Genomic DNA, 15,819 nt, shown 5'->3' with positions numbered 1-15,819 from the left:
AACCCTGATGACCCCTGTTATTGAACTTCAATAAAGTCAAATAACCTTAAATGAATCTCCCCATTCAAGACCCTCCCACAAGCTCCACCTTGCATCCTCTCACATCCAACAGACATTCGGTACTTGTGGCCACACCCAGTCTGTAGCCACACCTTAACACCTAATGGAACCTGGCCAGGTGAAAGACAATTTCTTGTTTGCTTTTCTTTCTTTTTTTCTCTTCTCTTCTTTTTTTCTGAGACAGAGTTTCTCTGTATGAACTGTGCTGTGTGTAAGTCAAACTGAAGACAAGTCTGAGCTAGGACTCATAGGGACACACATGCCTATTCCTTCCCACACAGGGCTAGTATTGAAGGTTTGTAACACACAACTATCCCATCCTTTGGGATTTACTCTCCTCTTGAGGCTCCATCCAGAAAAAAAAATGTCCTTACTCTCTAGTCACCATCTCAAGAAATGGGTCTCTTCTCATGCTGCTGCTCAGAGGACATGCACATTCCTGCTAACTGCAGTCACCTCTTAATTTCTCCACTCTTTCCCTTTTTAGACTGGAGCAAGGTCCGTGTACATGTCCCTGACTTCCTGGATCTCACTATACAGACAAGTGAGGCCTCATGATCACAAAACCCCACATGCCATTGGTTCCTAAATCCTGGGATTAAAGGCGTGGTCCACAAACCAATATGGTTACATGTTCTAGATAAAGAAGGGCCTGCTCAGCCAAAAACCATCCTGACTGTTAAACTTTTGAGCCAGCATACCACCACTACACCTGACTGAGCCAATCTGGAGCCTCCATTGATCTCAAGGTCTCCAAATATCCTATTGTGAGTTCTTTCTACTCCTGCACATATGTTTAAAGGAAAATGAATTGGAGAATGCCTACAGTCCCTTCGTCCTAGACGCAGGCCTCTCCATCAATTGATGTCGGCCTTTCTATACAACCCAGGACTTAGACCAGTGCCTAAAATGAAGAATAGAGCACCTAGAGGTCTCTTAAAAGTTCACTCATAGACTGCCCAAACCAGGCATTTTGCTGTTCCTTAGTGTTCATATGTATGGGATAGACTCTAAAAATCTACTTATTTTAAATATCTACTGCCTATGCACAGGGCAAATTTCAGACTTCAACAAACAAAAACCCATACAAACTACAAAAAGTTACCAAGGCTCTATCATGATATCCCCTTCACACAGCAACCTTAAATATTTCATTCAGCCTACCAACTCACCAGGAATCCAGACGGTTGCTGTAACTTGCTAAATCCTCTGTCTGTTTTAATTCTACTCAGAAGACCTGCCCTTATATATCTCTCCAAACTTGGAATTCAATGCTCCTCCCACATGTTGGCTCCACCCACTTGCAATATTCAAATCCTTAATTCTCACACACCCTTTGATGCTCCTCTGGTGGTAAAGCCCATGCCTTTTTTTTTTTTCCCTTTGTAATCCTTTCTTTATTTTAGTTTATATTTCATTATGTTCATTATTTCACAGTCCAAACACTGCTTTCTTCCCAGGCCCCCCTCCCACAATTCTTCACCTCATTCCTCACCCCCCATCTCCCAGAGGATGCCCTCCAAACCAGGCCTTCTCACACCCTGGGTCCTTCCTGGGTTAGGTTTCTCTTCTCCCATTGAGGCTAGACTAGGAGGACCTCTGCTGTATGAGTGTCAGAGGCATAGGACCTGCTCATGTATGTTCCCTGATTGGTGGTTCAGTGTCTGAGAGAACTCACGGGTCTGGGTTAGGTGAGACTGCTTCTCATCCTATGGGGTTGGCCTGCTCCTCTGATTATTGAACATATCCCTAGTATGACCACAGTGTTTCATGGCATCTGTCCAATGCCTGGGTGTAAGTACCTACATCAGGGACAATCAACTGCTTGATGGGCCACTCAGAAGACAGCCACGCAAGGCTGCTGTCTGTAAGCACTCCATAGCATCAATAATAGTGTCAAGCCTTGGAGTCTCCTCTTGACATGGATCCCAAAATGGGCCAGTCACTGGAACTCCACTTACGCAGTACCTTCTCCATTTTTGTCCCTGTAGTTTTTTGGATTTTGTTTGTTTGTGTGTGTGTGTGTGTGTGTGTGTGTGTGTGTGTGTGTGTGTGTGTGTGTTTGTTTTAGAAAGAAGCAATTCTGTGTCAGAGTTTTGACTGTGGGATAGCAATACCATCCCTCCATTGGATGGCCTGTCTTTCTACTGGAGGTGGACTCTATGACTTCCCTGTCTCCACTGGTGAAGATTTTATCTAAGATCCCTTCTTTTGAGTCCTGAGAGTCTCTCACCTCCAAGGCCTTTTGTACTTTCTACAAGGTCTCCCACCTCCCACCCTCAGAAGTTGCATATTTCCATTCATTCTGCTGGCCCTCAGGGCTTTTCTCCTCTCTCCCCCAAAACACTGCCTACACCAGATCAAGATTCACCTTTGCCCTCACCTTATCCTCTCACACCCAGATCCTGCCTTTGTCTCCTGAATGCTGAGATTAAAGGTGTGGTAAAACACAACCAACATTCTCCACTCTTTTTTTTTTTTTTTTTTTGCACGTGTTCGACCTTTTATTTAAATTTCCATTTCATCACAGCAATAAGACACTCGGGGCGGTGCATTTTCTGCGAAAAGATCGTCGCCCGGGGCCAGAGGTGCTGCCCGGCGTACACAAGGTGCCCAAGGAGGTGTCCTCGCGAGGGAGGCACCGCCTGGTCCAGTCTTTTGTGCAGGAACAAAATAAGTTCACTTCCTCGGGCACGGCCACCCACCCCTCCCCCGGCAGATGACAGGGCCGGGCGCGCTCCCACCGCACTTACTCCTGGAGTCCCAGGTGAAGTCGTGGCGAGAGCCGGGGACCATGCGCACGGGCGCGCCGCGGCGAGCTGGTCCCTGACACCCACCAGCTGTTTGTCCTGGCCGAGCCGGCCCCGCCCCGAGACCCCGTCCCGTGCCCCGCCCGCTTCCTTCCCGTGGCCGCACCCCCGCCCGCGGGCCCGAGCGGCCGGCCCCTTTCCCGGTCCCCGGGCGCCCCAGGCGCAGCCCAGCCCGGCCCAGCCCGCCCCCTCCCCCGACCGGCCCCCACCCTCTCCCCCTCCAGCGGTTACTGCTACCCCGGTGCATTGTGGGCGCACGGTCCGTTGTTCATTTGCCATTCGACCTCCGCCAGGGCCTGGTCGGACGGAAACGCTCCGCCGGCTTTATTGTCGGCTCGCTATGTGGCGGAGCCTGGCGGCTTAGCGCGCTTCTCGCATCCGCGCCTCGGCAGCCGGCGGCGGCGACACGACTCCCCCTGAGGACGGAGATCTGTTGGCGGGCCGGTGTGTGCGCGCAGCGCTGAAGCGGGGCAGCGGAGGGGCAACCTCACTCCTCCTCAACTTCGAAGGCCGCACGCGCCCGGCTCGCCGCTCCGCTGCCCGCCCACCGCTCCGCGCGGGACGCTGCCCGGAGCGCGGCGCGGCGCGGGTGGAGAGGACGCGGCTGGGACGGCGGCGGCAGTAGACGCTTGCGGCGGCCCGGGAGCGAGCGGGAGCCGGCGGGAGGGTGAGGCCGGGCCGGCGGGAGCGCAGTGCAGAGCGGCGCAGCGCAGCGCCGGGGGCGGGGGCGGGGGCGAAGCTTTGGGGGAGCCGCGGGGAGCGCGCGGGACGCGGCCGGAGCCCGGGCGCGAGCCGAGGCACCGGGCGGCGGCGGCGGCGGTGACCGCGGAGCGCGCCATGTCGTTCAGTGAGATGAACCGCAGGACGCTGGCGTTCCGAGGAGGCGGGTTGGTCACCGGCGGCGGCGGCCCCACGAAAAATAACGCTGGCGGGGAGGCCTCTTCTTGGCCTCCGCAGCCGCAACCGCGACTGCCCGCGCCGCCCGCGCCGCAGCAGCCGAATACATTCTCCACTCTTGGTACTGTACAAACATCTGCTTTTGCATTCTGTCTTCTCAACTAAGTGTATGAAAGCAGTATGTGCATTTGTGAATGTATGAACACATAAGTCTAGAGGCATGTGGAAGAGGCTGCACTGGATGTCCTGAAAGTGGGGAGACAAAGAACAGAAATATTGGGAACTGAACTGGTTTCTCTGAACTGGTACAAAGATTTTAATTTTCTTGATGTTGTGACACAGTGTAAAGTATGAGAGACGTGTATTATTGTGTTAAAAAAAATCCAGGTGTGGTGGCACACGCCTTTAATACCAGCGCTCTGGAGGCAGACACAGGGAGATTTCTGAGTTCCAGGCCACACTGGTCTTCAAAGTGAGTTCAAGAACAGCCAGAGCTACACAGAGAAACTCTGTCTCCAAAGAAACAAAACAAACAAACAAACAAACAAAAAACAAAAGAAATCACATTATTGATTTAAGGATAAAGTATAAAGAACACAATAGAAAATTATTTCAACTTATTAATTGACTACAGGTGATAGTAAAACTAGTGTGTTAGTACACACTAGGAATTGCCACACTCAGTAGAAGAAAGAAGAAAGACAGAATGTTAAGGCCATGCTGGTCTCCAAGAATAAATGCTGTATCTAATAAATATATGTAGTCTATGTGGTATTCTTAAGTCATGCTGTGGTCAGCAGGCCTGCTGTTACTGGAAGACCATATTGATGTGAGTGGCCTGTACTTTCACCTAAGTCCATGTCAATGGTCCTGCCTGCCTCTATGGGACCTGTCTGGGTCCATAATTCTCCTCCTGCTGGGGCCCATGTTCCTGCTCTGTGTTTTCTCAAGGAACCATGTGGATGCCGATGATATATGCTCCCATTGACTATGAAGAGCAGCTAGTATATTTTTGCTGTGATATCGGTATCTCCATCCTTACAGTTGAGAGAGAATGACAGGGAAATATTCTCTGACAACCAATAACTACATTCCAACCCAATCCATCCCTAAAAACTAACAAACCAGGCAGGAAGTCAACAGAAAAAAAAACTCATAAAATGTGGTGGGATACTGAAGTATATCTCTTTACAGCTGACAATTTCCGGCCAGCGTGGTGGAGGGACACCGCCCTGTTATATTTAAGGGGCAATTCATGAAGAGCATGACCATGCTTCACTAGGTATGTAGGTGAAAAAAACTGACCAAATTCATTTTCCTGTTGCCTCTGCAGCCTACATCTTGTATTCTTTGGATAGAGTTCCATACAGACTTGTTGGAGAAGATGCATTCCTGGTGTGAGGAATTACTATAAGTGCTGAGTTCAAAAAGAGGGCTCACAACTGCTGGTTTCTGACACATGGAGATGGTGGATTCTGCGTTTGGGGCAAGAGCTGAATAACTGAGCCGAGGAGGAGTGCTGATACCCCAATGGTCTCTCAAACATAAAAACTGAACTGGCTGACACAGTAAGGGGGACACATAATTTGGGAAATCCAGAACTGCCACTAGATAGATGGTCTTGCATTGCAGACAGTTCCCTACCCTTCTGCCTATATGGCTGCCCCCTTATATGGCTCTTCCTGAAGCAGTTATTTTTCAAGATTTGATCAATGGGGAGAAGTTTGATTCCTACTCTGAAGAGGAAATCAGTGGACAGATTATCGGGGGACAGATGACATCCAAATGCATCGGGTGTGCAGAAATGCACTGGCAGAGGAAACAGGTAGTTCAGCCTTTGGTATCTGTACTTAACCTTACAAAACACATCGCATAACACGAAGGTTCCTGGACCCAAGAAACAAGGAAGCAGAACGATCTGGACATGAAAGCCACAGTGTAAGGATGTGTCTTTTAAAAGTCAGAAATTTGGAGGAGTGCCCTGAGGTCTATGCCTCCCAGACACTTTGTGGAACCAGTGTCTATGCCTCCCAACTGTACCAGATTTCTGCATTGCAAGACTACAGGCAATGGAAATCCAGCCCGGAAAACATATTAAAAGCCCTTCTACAACCTAGAACTGGGCCAAGGACATGGACAGTTAGGGAAGTGTGTGCTTTGGTTATGGGGAATGTCTACCTCACTAGAGGGGGGAGAGATAAGGAAGGACATAAATTGATCTTGTGTTCAATCAATCCAATCTTTTGAGCCAGTGCCATTGGTTGTACCTTGCATGGATACTTGAGCATATTAAAATATTCTTCCAGGACTACCTTTTTTTCTTAATGAATACAGTGAGGTCTATCCTCTGCCTCCTTGAATCTTTGGAAAAAACTTGTGACACTAGAGACACTTGGGATGTCAGGAGGAGTTGTTGACTTTGGTAGACCTGAAGCAACCTGAGAAGCTTCATAGCCTGGGTTCACTGGAAACCTAAAGGATTTGTTACTTGGAGTTACAGAGTATCCTCTGATTATTTGTGGATCAGGTGGCAAAGGGAAGCCTGAGAGAACTTCAGATTTAGCATTGCATGGAAATTAATACCCATTGGGAGACCTCTATGCACAGGAGAACATGGAAATAAAATAAAAATAGATAAGAGAAGACCCCACAGTCTGTAACTGTTATACTCAGGCCTCCACATCAATTCCTCTAGACTTCTTATACAATATGAGGCTAATGACTCATGTTGAACTGATGAACAGTCCACAAAGAATGGTAGTAACTGTACCAGAACCCTGATGTCTGAGAAGCACTTTACCTATATCTTCTATGATTCTTGAACTCCTATGGATCTCTGTATGTTGAAAACTTGCAAACATCTCCTGTCTTTTCTCAAGGCCCTACACCCATCAAGCTGGGCCTTTGACAAATCTCCACCTCCAAACACACACAAACCATCTCCTGAATGCTACCAAAGGATCTCTTCCACAAGGGCCTTCTCTCTTTCATGAATGTAACCCCTCCAATCCTACACATCATACACAAACTTTATTCACAAGACAAACTCACCAGATAACCAGGAAGTTAATATGCCTTACTTGAATCATCCCTCTCTGTGTTTGAACACTACAACAATGACCAGGATATAAATGTATCTTTTATTTCCTTTGATGTAACTGTCATCTTAGAGTCTTTCTGCTGAATAACTCACATTTTAAAGCTCTTTCTGAAGTTTAGCTAGCTGGTTCAATTCAACTGTTTGATTCAATCTTCTTTGCAATTTGACTTATTTAATCTACCTTCTGTCAGCTTCTCATTGAATTTCTCTGCTTGTCTGAAAACTGTTAATTAGTGCTAGTCTTCTGCCTCTTTCTTATTCTCTGGCTTCAAGTGCCTGTGCTGATATGCACTGAATGAACTCAGACAGGAAAACTCAACTCCATCGACCTGACCTGCACTCAGGGCACTGATTCTCAATTAACTCAACTCACTCAACTGCCTCTCTCTGCTATATTCTCAAGTAGCTGTACTCCTGAGTGTTTGATGCATCCTATCTCTGACTCATTCTGTCAAATTTTTCTCTAATTCATCACTTTCTCTGCCCCTCAAATTAATGTCATTGTTTGCAATTAAATGTCTGTGCTAAAGTGTTGTACTTCCCACCTTAGGAAAGTTGTGGTCTACTACGTCCAGACAGCTTTACTAACCTCAGCACGAAACAGAGGAGTCTTTCTTCTTTTCAATGCTTCATCTTCTCCATCTGATCTCAGGAGCCCAACAGCCAATCTTTAACCTTAGAAATGCCACATAGCCATGCTGACCCACCCGTTCTGAACTTTGTATACTTTCCCACCTGCTGTGCATCAGCTTCCACATATCCCAAGGAAAGAAGCATGATGTGAAAATCACCTGTGTTTCATCCTCCCTGCGTGGTATGCTGCCGAACCAGGATACTCCAAAGAAAGAAGTGAAAACCTGAACAAAACTCAAGAGTTCCAGCCAGAATGACTAACATGTGTGGCAATCTGTGTTCCAGACAAATCACACGGACATAGAAGGTCTTTGAATCTGCTCAGAGCCGCCATATTGTTGGATTAAAATTCCTTGACACCCGGGCTTACATATATTGTCCACGAAAGAATCTCAAATGTCTACCCAGTCATTGGATCCTCTGACCCTGCAGGCCTGTGTCAATTTCCTCCTGTGTCAATGAGTTCAAGGCTCTTTCCCACTTTCTTTTCTATTAGATTTCGTGTGTCTGGTTTTATGTTTAGGTCCTATATCCACTTGGACTTCAGCTTTGTATACTGTGTATAAATTGTCTCCATATACATTTTTAAGTGTACAGACTGCCAGTTACACCAGGAAGATTTTTAGAAGGTGCTTTCTTTTTCCATTGTATATTTTTGGTTCCTTTCTCAAAAATGAAGTGTCCATAAGTGTGTGGTTTTATTTCTGCATCTTCAATTGTATTTCATTTTTCAGCATGCCTATCTCTGTCCCAACACCATACAGGTGTTTTTACCACTATTTCTGTGTAGTCTAGCTTGAGGTCAAGGATCTAGATTTGCCCAGAAGTTCTTTAATTTCTGGGTTGTTCTTTTTTTTTTTTCCCTGAGACTGGGTTTCTCTACAAGTCCCTGGCTATCCTGGAGTTCACTTTGTAAACCAGGCTGACCTCGAACTCAGAAATTAGCCTGCCTCTGCCTCCAGATTGCTGGGATTAAAGGCGTGTGCCACCATGCCCGGCTTTCTTTAATTTCTAACAATTATTTTTGTAGACAGGCTTGGTGACACACGCTTTTAATATAAGCAATTGGGAGGCAGAGGCAGGCAGATTTCTAATTTTGAGGGCAGCCTGGTCTACAGAGTGAGTTCCAGGACAGCCAGGGCTACACAGAGAAACCCTGTCTAGAAAAACAAACAAACAAACAAACAAACAAAGAATTATTTTTCTATTCTTGGTTTTTGTCTTTCCAGATGAATTAGAGAATTTCTCTTTAGAGGTTTTGAAGAATTGTGTCAGGATTTTTGGGGGATTGCATTGAATCTGTAGATTGCTTTTAGTAGGATGGCCAGTTTTACTATATTAATTCTGCCAATGTGTGAGCATGGGAGATTTCTCCATTTTCTGAGATTTTTTTTGATTTCTTTCTTGAGAGACTTGATGTCATTGTCATATAGATCTTTCATTTGTTTGGTTAGAGTTACCCTAAGATTTTATATTACTTGTGGCTAGTGTGAAGGGTGTTGTTTCCTAATCTCTTTCTCAGCCTTTTTATCATTGGTATAAAGAAAGTTAATGATTTATTTGAATTAATTTCACATTCAGTCACTTTGCTGTTTATCAGATGTAGAAGTTCTCTGGTAGTATTTTGGGGGTCACTCATGGACAGTCTTATGTCATCTGCAATCAGTGATACCTTTAATTCCTCTTTGCCATCCCCTTGATCCCTTTTTATTGTCTTAATGCTCTAGTTAGAACTTTGAGTACTATATTGAATATTTATGGGGAGAGTGTGTATCCTTGTCTTGTCCCTGATTTAAGTGGGAGTGCTTCAAGTATCTCTACATTTAATTTGATATTAGATGTTTGTTTGCAGTAATTTGCTTCTAGGATGTTTAGGAATGGGAATTAAATTCCTGATCTCTCCAATAAATCCATCCTTGATTGACTTAAATTCTGTATTAGAGCCACCCTGAAAGGCAAAGGAAGGTGTTTTTTTTTTTTTTTTTTTTTTTTCTGGATCCACAATGACCAAATTTAAATTTCTTCTCTGAAATGCCAATTTTAACATTCTTTTCTGGAAAGTTACTTTTTAATTCTTTTAACACTTGACTTCCTGCAGATTCACTTGACTGTGTCTTTGAGCCCTCTGTAAAAGCTGAAGGAGCTTCATGTGGCTTATGAGTTGGCTTGGAGGCTTCACAAGCTACACATTTCGGAAAGAGCTCTCATATTGTACAGAATAAACAGCACACTTCCACTCTCCATCCTTTTTGGTGAATAAGCCTTCAAATCCACTCTTTGGAGACCTGCTTGTCTCTGAAGAGACAGGGGCATCTTTTATTAGATATTTTCTTAATTTACATTTCAAATGCCATCCCTAAAGTCCTCTATACCCTCCCCCCACCCTGCTCCTCAACTTATTCACTACCACTTCCTGGTCCTGGCATCCCGCTTTCCTGGGGCATATAATCTTCTCAATACCAAGGCCCTCTTCTCCCATTGATGGTCAATTAGGCCATCCTCTGCTACATACCCAACTAGAGACACAAGCTCTGGGGGCTCCTGGTGAGTTCATATTGATGTTCGACCTATAGCATTGCAGACCCTTTACTCCTTGGGTACTTTCTCTAGCTCCTTCATTGGGGGCCCTCTGTTCTAACCAATAGATGTGTGTGAGCATCCACTTCTGTATTTTCCAGGCAGTGAAATAGCATCACAAGAGACAGCTATATCAGGGTCCTGTCAGCAAAATCTTTCTGGCATATGCAATAGTGTCTAGGATTTGTGGTTATTTATCAGATTGATTCCCGGGTCAGGGCAGCCTCTGCATGGTCCTTCCTTTCATTTCAGCTCTGAACGTTGTCTCTCTAACTCCTTCCATTTATATTTTGTTCCCCATTCTAAGAAGGAATGAAGTATCCAAAACTTCTTCTTCCTTCTTCTTGAGTTTCATGTGTTTTGCAAATTGTATCTTGGGTGGTCTAATTTTATGGGCTAATATCCATTTAACAGTGAGTGCATATTATGTGAGTTCTTTTGTTATTGGGTTACCTCACTCAGGATGATATCCTGCAGACCCATCCATTTGCTAAAGAATTTCCTAAATTCATTGTTTTTAATAGCTGAGTAGTACTCCACTGTGTAAAGGTACCACATTTTCTGTATCCATTCCTCTGTCGAGGGACATCTGGATTGTTTCCAGCTTCTGGCTATTATAAATAAGGCTGCTAGGAACATAGTGGAGCATGTGTCCTTATTACCAGTTGGAAAAATCTTCTGGGTACATGCCCAGGAAGGTATTGCTGGATCTTCCAGTAGTACTATATCCAATTTTCTGAGGAACCGCCAGATTGATTTCAAGATTGTTTGTACAAGCTTACAATCCCACCAGCAATGGAGGAGTGTTCCTCTTTCTCCACATTCTTGCCTGCATCTGCTTTCACCTGAATTTTTGATCTTAGCCATTCTGACTGGTGGGAGGTAGAATCTCAGGGTTGTCTTGATTTGCATTTCCCTGATGATTAAGGATGTTGAACATTTTTTCAGGTGCTTCTCAGGCAATCGGTATTCCTCAGTTGAGAATTCTCTGTTTAGCTCTCTGCCCCATTTTTAAATGGAGTTATTTGATTTTTCTGGAGTTCAGCTTCTTGAGTTCTTTGTATATATTGGATATTGGATAATCCTATCAGATTTAGGATTGGTAAAAATCCTTTCCTAATCTGTTGGTGGCCTTTTTGTCTTATTCACACTGCCTTTTCCCTTATAGAAGGTTTGCAATTTTATGAGATCCCATTTGCCAATTTTCCATCTTACTGCACCAGCCACAGCTGTTCTTCTTTTCAGGAATTTTTTCCTCTGTGCCCATATCTTCAAGGCTTTCCTCCTGATTTGTCCTCTATAAGTTTTGCGGTCTCTGGTTTTAGGTGGATTTCCTTGATCCACTTAGACTTGAGCTTTTTGCAAGGCAATAAGAATGGCTAAATTCACATTGTGTTACATGATAATAGTCAGTTACTCCAGCACCATTCATTGAAAATACTGTCTTTTTCCATTTGATGGTTTTAGCTCCTTTGTCAAAGATCAAGTGACCATAGGTGTGTGGGTTCATTTCTGGGTTTTCAGTTCTATTCCACTGATCTACCTGTGTGTCTTTCTACCAGTACCATGCAGTTTTTACCATAGTTGCTCTGTAGGACAGCTTGGGGTCAGGCATAGTGATTCCACCAGAGGTTCTTTAATTGTTGAGAATAGTTTTTGTTATCCTAGGTTTTTTTGTTATTCCAGATGAATTTGCAAATTGCCTTGAATTTGGGTCCCCAATGGAGGAGCTAGAGAAAGTATCAAAGGAGCTAAAGAGATCTGCAACCCTGTAGGTGCAACAACATTATGAACTAACCAGTAACCCGGGACTCTTGACTCTAGCTGCATATGTATCAAAAGATGGCCTAGACGGTCATCACTGAAAAAGAGGCCCATTGGACATGCAAACTTTATATGCCCCAGTACAGGGGAACACCAGGTTCAAACAGTGGGAATGGGTGGGTAGGGAAGTGGGGGGGGAGGGTATGGGGGACTTTTGGGATAACATTGGAAATGTAATTGAGGAAAATACCTAATTAAAAATATTTTAAAAAATAAAAAAATAATACTTGAAGTTGTTATCATACAGATCTTTCACTTCCTTAATTAGAGTCACACCAAGGTATTTTATATTTTTTGTGACTATTGTGAAGGGTGTTGTTTCCCTAATTTCTTTCTCAGCCTTTTTATCCTTTGTGTACAGAAAGACCATTGACATGTTCGAGTTAATTTTATATCCAGCTACTTCACTGAAGCTCTTTATCAGGTTTAGGAGTTCTCTGGTGGAATTTTAGGGTCACTTATATATACTATCATATCATCTGCAAAAAGTGATATTTTGATACTTCCTTTCCAATTTGTATCCCCTTGATCTCCTTTAGTTCTCGAATTGCTCTGGCTAGGACTTTAAGTACTATGTTGAATAGTTAGGGAGAAAGTGGGCAGCCTTGTCAAGTCCGTGATTTTAGTGGGATTGCTTACAGTTTCTCACCATTTACTTTGATTTTGGCTACTGGTTTGCTGTAGATTGCTTTCATCATGTTTAGGTATGGAACTCGAATTCCTGATCTTTCCAAGACTTTTATCACAAATGGGTGTTGGATTTTGTCAACTGCTTTCTCTGCATCTACAGAGATTACCATGTGGTTTTTGTCTTTGAGTTTGTTTATATAGTGGATTACATTGATGGATTTCCATATATTAAACCATCCCTTCATCCCTGGAATGAATCCGACTTGATCAGGATGGATGATTGTTTTCATGTGTTCTTGGATTCGGACTGGATTGGATTAGTGAAAATTTTATTGAGTATTTTTGCATCGATAGTCATAAGGGAAATTGGTCTGAAGTTCTCAATCTTTGTTGGGTCTTCCTGTGGTTTAGGTTTCAGAGTAATTGTGGCTTCACAGAATGAATTTGGTAGAGTACCTTCTGCTTCTATTTTGTGGAATAGTTTATAAAGAAATGGAATTAGATTTTCTTTGAAGGTCTGATAGAACTCTGCACTAAACCCATCTGGTCCTGGGCTTTTTTTTTTTGGTTGGGAGACTATTAATGGCTGCTTCTAGTTCTTTAGGGGATGTAGGACTGTTTAGATCATTAACCTGATCCTGATTTAACTTTGGTACCTGGTATCTGTCTAGAAATTTGTCCATTTCATCCAGGTTTTTCAGTTTTGTTGAGTATAGCCTTTTGTAGAAGGATCTTATGGTGTTTTAGATTTCTTCAGGATCTGTTGTTATGTCTCCCTTTTCATTTCTGATTTTGTTAATTAGGATGCTGTCCCTATGCCCTCTAATGTGTCTGGCTAAGGGTTTATCTATCTTGTTAATTTTCTCAAAGAACCAGCTCCTCATTTGGTTGAGTCTTTGAATAGTTATTTTTGTTTCCACTTGGTTGATCCCCACCCCACCCCCCGAGTTTGATAATTTCCTGTTGTCTAATCCTCTTGGGTGAATTTGCTTCCCTTTTGTTCCAGAGCTTTTAGGTGTGTTGCAAATCTGCTAGTGTGTACTCTCTCAGGTTTCTTTTTGGAGGCACTCAGAGCTATGAGTTTCCCTCTTAAAAATGCTTTCATTGTGTCCAATAGGTTTGGGTATGTTGTGGCTTCATTTTCATTAAACTGTAAAAAGTCTTTAATTTCTTTCTTCATTTCTTCCTTGACCAAGGTATCATTGAGAAGAGTGTTGTTCAGTTTCCACATGAATGTTGGCTTTCTATTATTTATGTTGTTACTGAAGATCAGCCTTAGTCCATGGTGATCTGATAGGATGCATGGGACAATTTCAATATTTTTGTATATGTTGAGGCTTGTTTTGTGACCAGTTATGTGGTCAGTTTTGGAGAAGGTACCACAAAGTACTGAGAAGAAGGTATATCCTTTTGTTTTAGGATAAAAGGTTCTGTAGGTATCTGTCAGATCCATTTGTTTCATAACTTCTGTTAGTTTCACTGTGTCCCAGTTTAGTTTCTGTTTGCAGGATCTGTCCATTGATGAAAGTGGTGTATTGAAATCTCCCACTATTATTGTGTGAGGTGCAATGTCTGCTCTGAGATTTACTAAAGTGTCTTTAATGAATGTGGCTGCCCTTGCATTTGGAGCATAGATATTCAGAATTGAGAGTTCCTCTCGGGAGATTTTACCTTTGAGTATAAAGTGCCCCTCCTTGTCTTTTTTGATAACTTTGGGTTGGAAGTCGATTTTATTTGATATTAGAATGGCTACTCCAGCTTTTTTCTTCAGACCATTTGCTTGGAAAATTGTTTTCCAGTCTTTCATTCTGAATTAGAGTCTGTCTTTTTCCCTGAGATGTGTTTCTTGTAAGTAGCAAAATGTTGGGTCCTGTTCTTGTAGCCAGTCTGTTAGTCTATGTCATTTTATTGGGGAATTGAGTCCATTGTTTTATTTTATTTTTTTCTGTTATTATCCTTTGAAGGGCTGGATTCCTGGAAAAATAATGTGTGGATCTGGCTTTGTCGTGGAATATTTTGGTTTCTCCATCTATGGTAATTGTGAGTTTTGCTGGGTATACTAGGCTGGGCTGGCATTTGTGTCCTCTTAGTGTCTGTATAACATCTGTCCAGGATCTTCTGGCTTTCATAGTCTTTGGTGAAAAGTCTGGTGTAATTCTGATAGACCTGCCTTTATATGTTACTTACACTTTTTCCCTTATTGCTTTAAATATTCTATCTTTATTTAGTGCATTATGTGTCGGTGGGAATTTCTTTTCTTTTTCTGTCTATTTGGAGTTCTGTAGGCATCTTATATGTTCATGGGCATCTCTTTCTTTAGGTTTGGGAAGTTTTCGTCTATAATTTAGTTAAAGATATTTGCTGGCCCTTTAAGTTGAAAATCTTCATTCTCATCTACTCCTTTTATCCATAGGGTTGATCTTCTCATTGTGTCCTGGATTTCCTTGATGTTTTGAGTTAGGATCTTTTTGATTTTGTATTTTCTTTGATTGTTGTGCTGATATTCTCTATGGAATCTTCTGTACCCGAGATTCTCTCTTCCATCTATTGTATTCTTTTGTTGATGCTCGAATCTACAGTTCCAGATTTCTTTCCTAGGTTTCCTATCTCAAGAGTTGCCTCACTTTGGGTTTTCTTTATTGTGTCTACTTCCCTTTTTAGGTCTAGTATGGTTTTGCTCATTTTCTTTCTTTTTAAAGATTTATTTATTTATTATATGTGAGTACACTGTAGCTATCTTCAAACACTCCGGAGGAGAGCGTTAGATCTTGTTAAGGATGGTTGTGAGCCACCAAGTGGTTGCTGGGATTTGAACTCAGGACCTTTGGAAGAGTATTCCGCGCTCTTAACCACTGAGTCATCTCACCAGCCCGGTTTTGTTCATTTTCATCACCTGTTTGGATGTGTTTTCCTGTTTTTCTCTAAGGACTTCTACCTGTTTGGTTGTGTTTTCCTGTTTTTCTTTAAGGACTTATAACTATTTAGCAGTATTCTCCTGTATTTCTTTACGTGAGTTACTAAAGTCCTTCTTGATGTCCTATACCATCATCATGAGTTATGTTTTTAAATCTGGGTCTAGCTTTTTGGGTGTGTTGGGTGACCAGGACTTGCCTAGGTGGGAGTGCTGCATTCTGGTGATGGTGAGTGGTCTTTGTTTCTTTTAGTAAGATTCTTACGTTTGCCTTTCACCATCTGGTAATCTCTGGAGTTAGTTGTTATAGTTGTTTTAGTGCTTATTCCTCTCTTGATTCTGTTAGCCTCTATCAGCAGACCTGGGAGCTTAGCACT

General features: G+C 43.1%; 1 pseudogene across 2 annotated transcripts in view; it reads left to right on the top strand.

Moving 5' to 3' along the window:
- The first annotated feature begins 3,128 nt into the window (after positions 1-3,128).
- Positions 3,129-15,819, top strand: part of Nlrp5-ps (NLR family, pyrin domain containing 5, pseudogene) — a 92,413-nt pseudogene continuing 79,722 nt past the window's right edge. The window contains exons 1-2 of one of the 2 annotated variants that reach the window (NR_045119.1): positions 3,129-3,537; positions 4,962-5,049. The product of NR_045119.1 is annotated as an NLR family, pyrin domain containing 5, pseudogene, transcript variant 1 (transcript). Of the gene's footprint in view, positions 3,538-3,716; positions 3,889-4,961; positions 5,050-15,819 lie in introns of those variants that run through there. The other variant, NR_045120.1, reaches the window with a different exon arrangement.

Source organism: Mus musculus, chromosome 7 (genome assembly GCF_000001635.26).
Source record: "Mus musculus strain C57BL/6J chromosome 7, GRCm38.p6 C57BL/6J".
Lineage (NCBI taxonomy): Eukaryota > Metazoa > Chordata > Mammalia > Rodentia > Muridae > Mus > Mus musculus.
The sequence above is the reverse complement of the archived record's forward strand: the minus strand, read 5'-3'. Positions and strand labels throughout refer to the sequence as shown.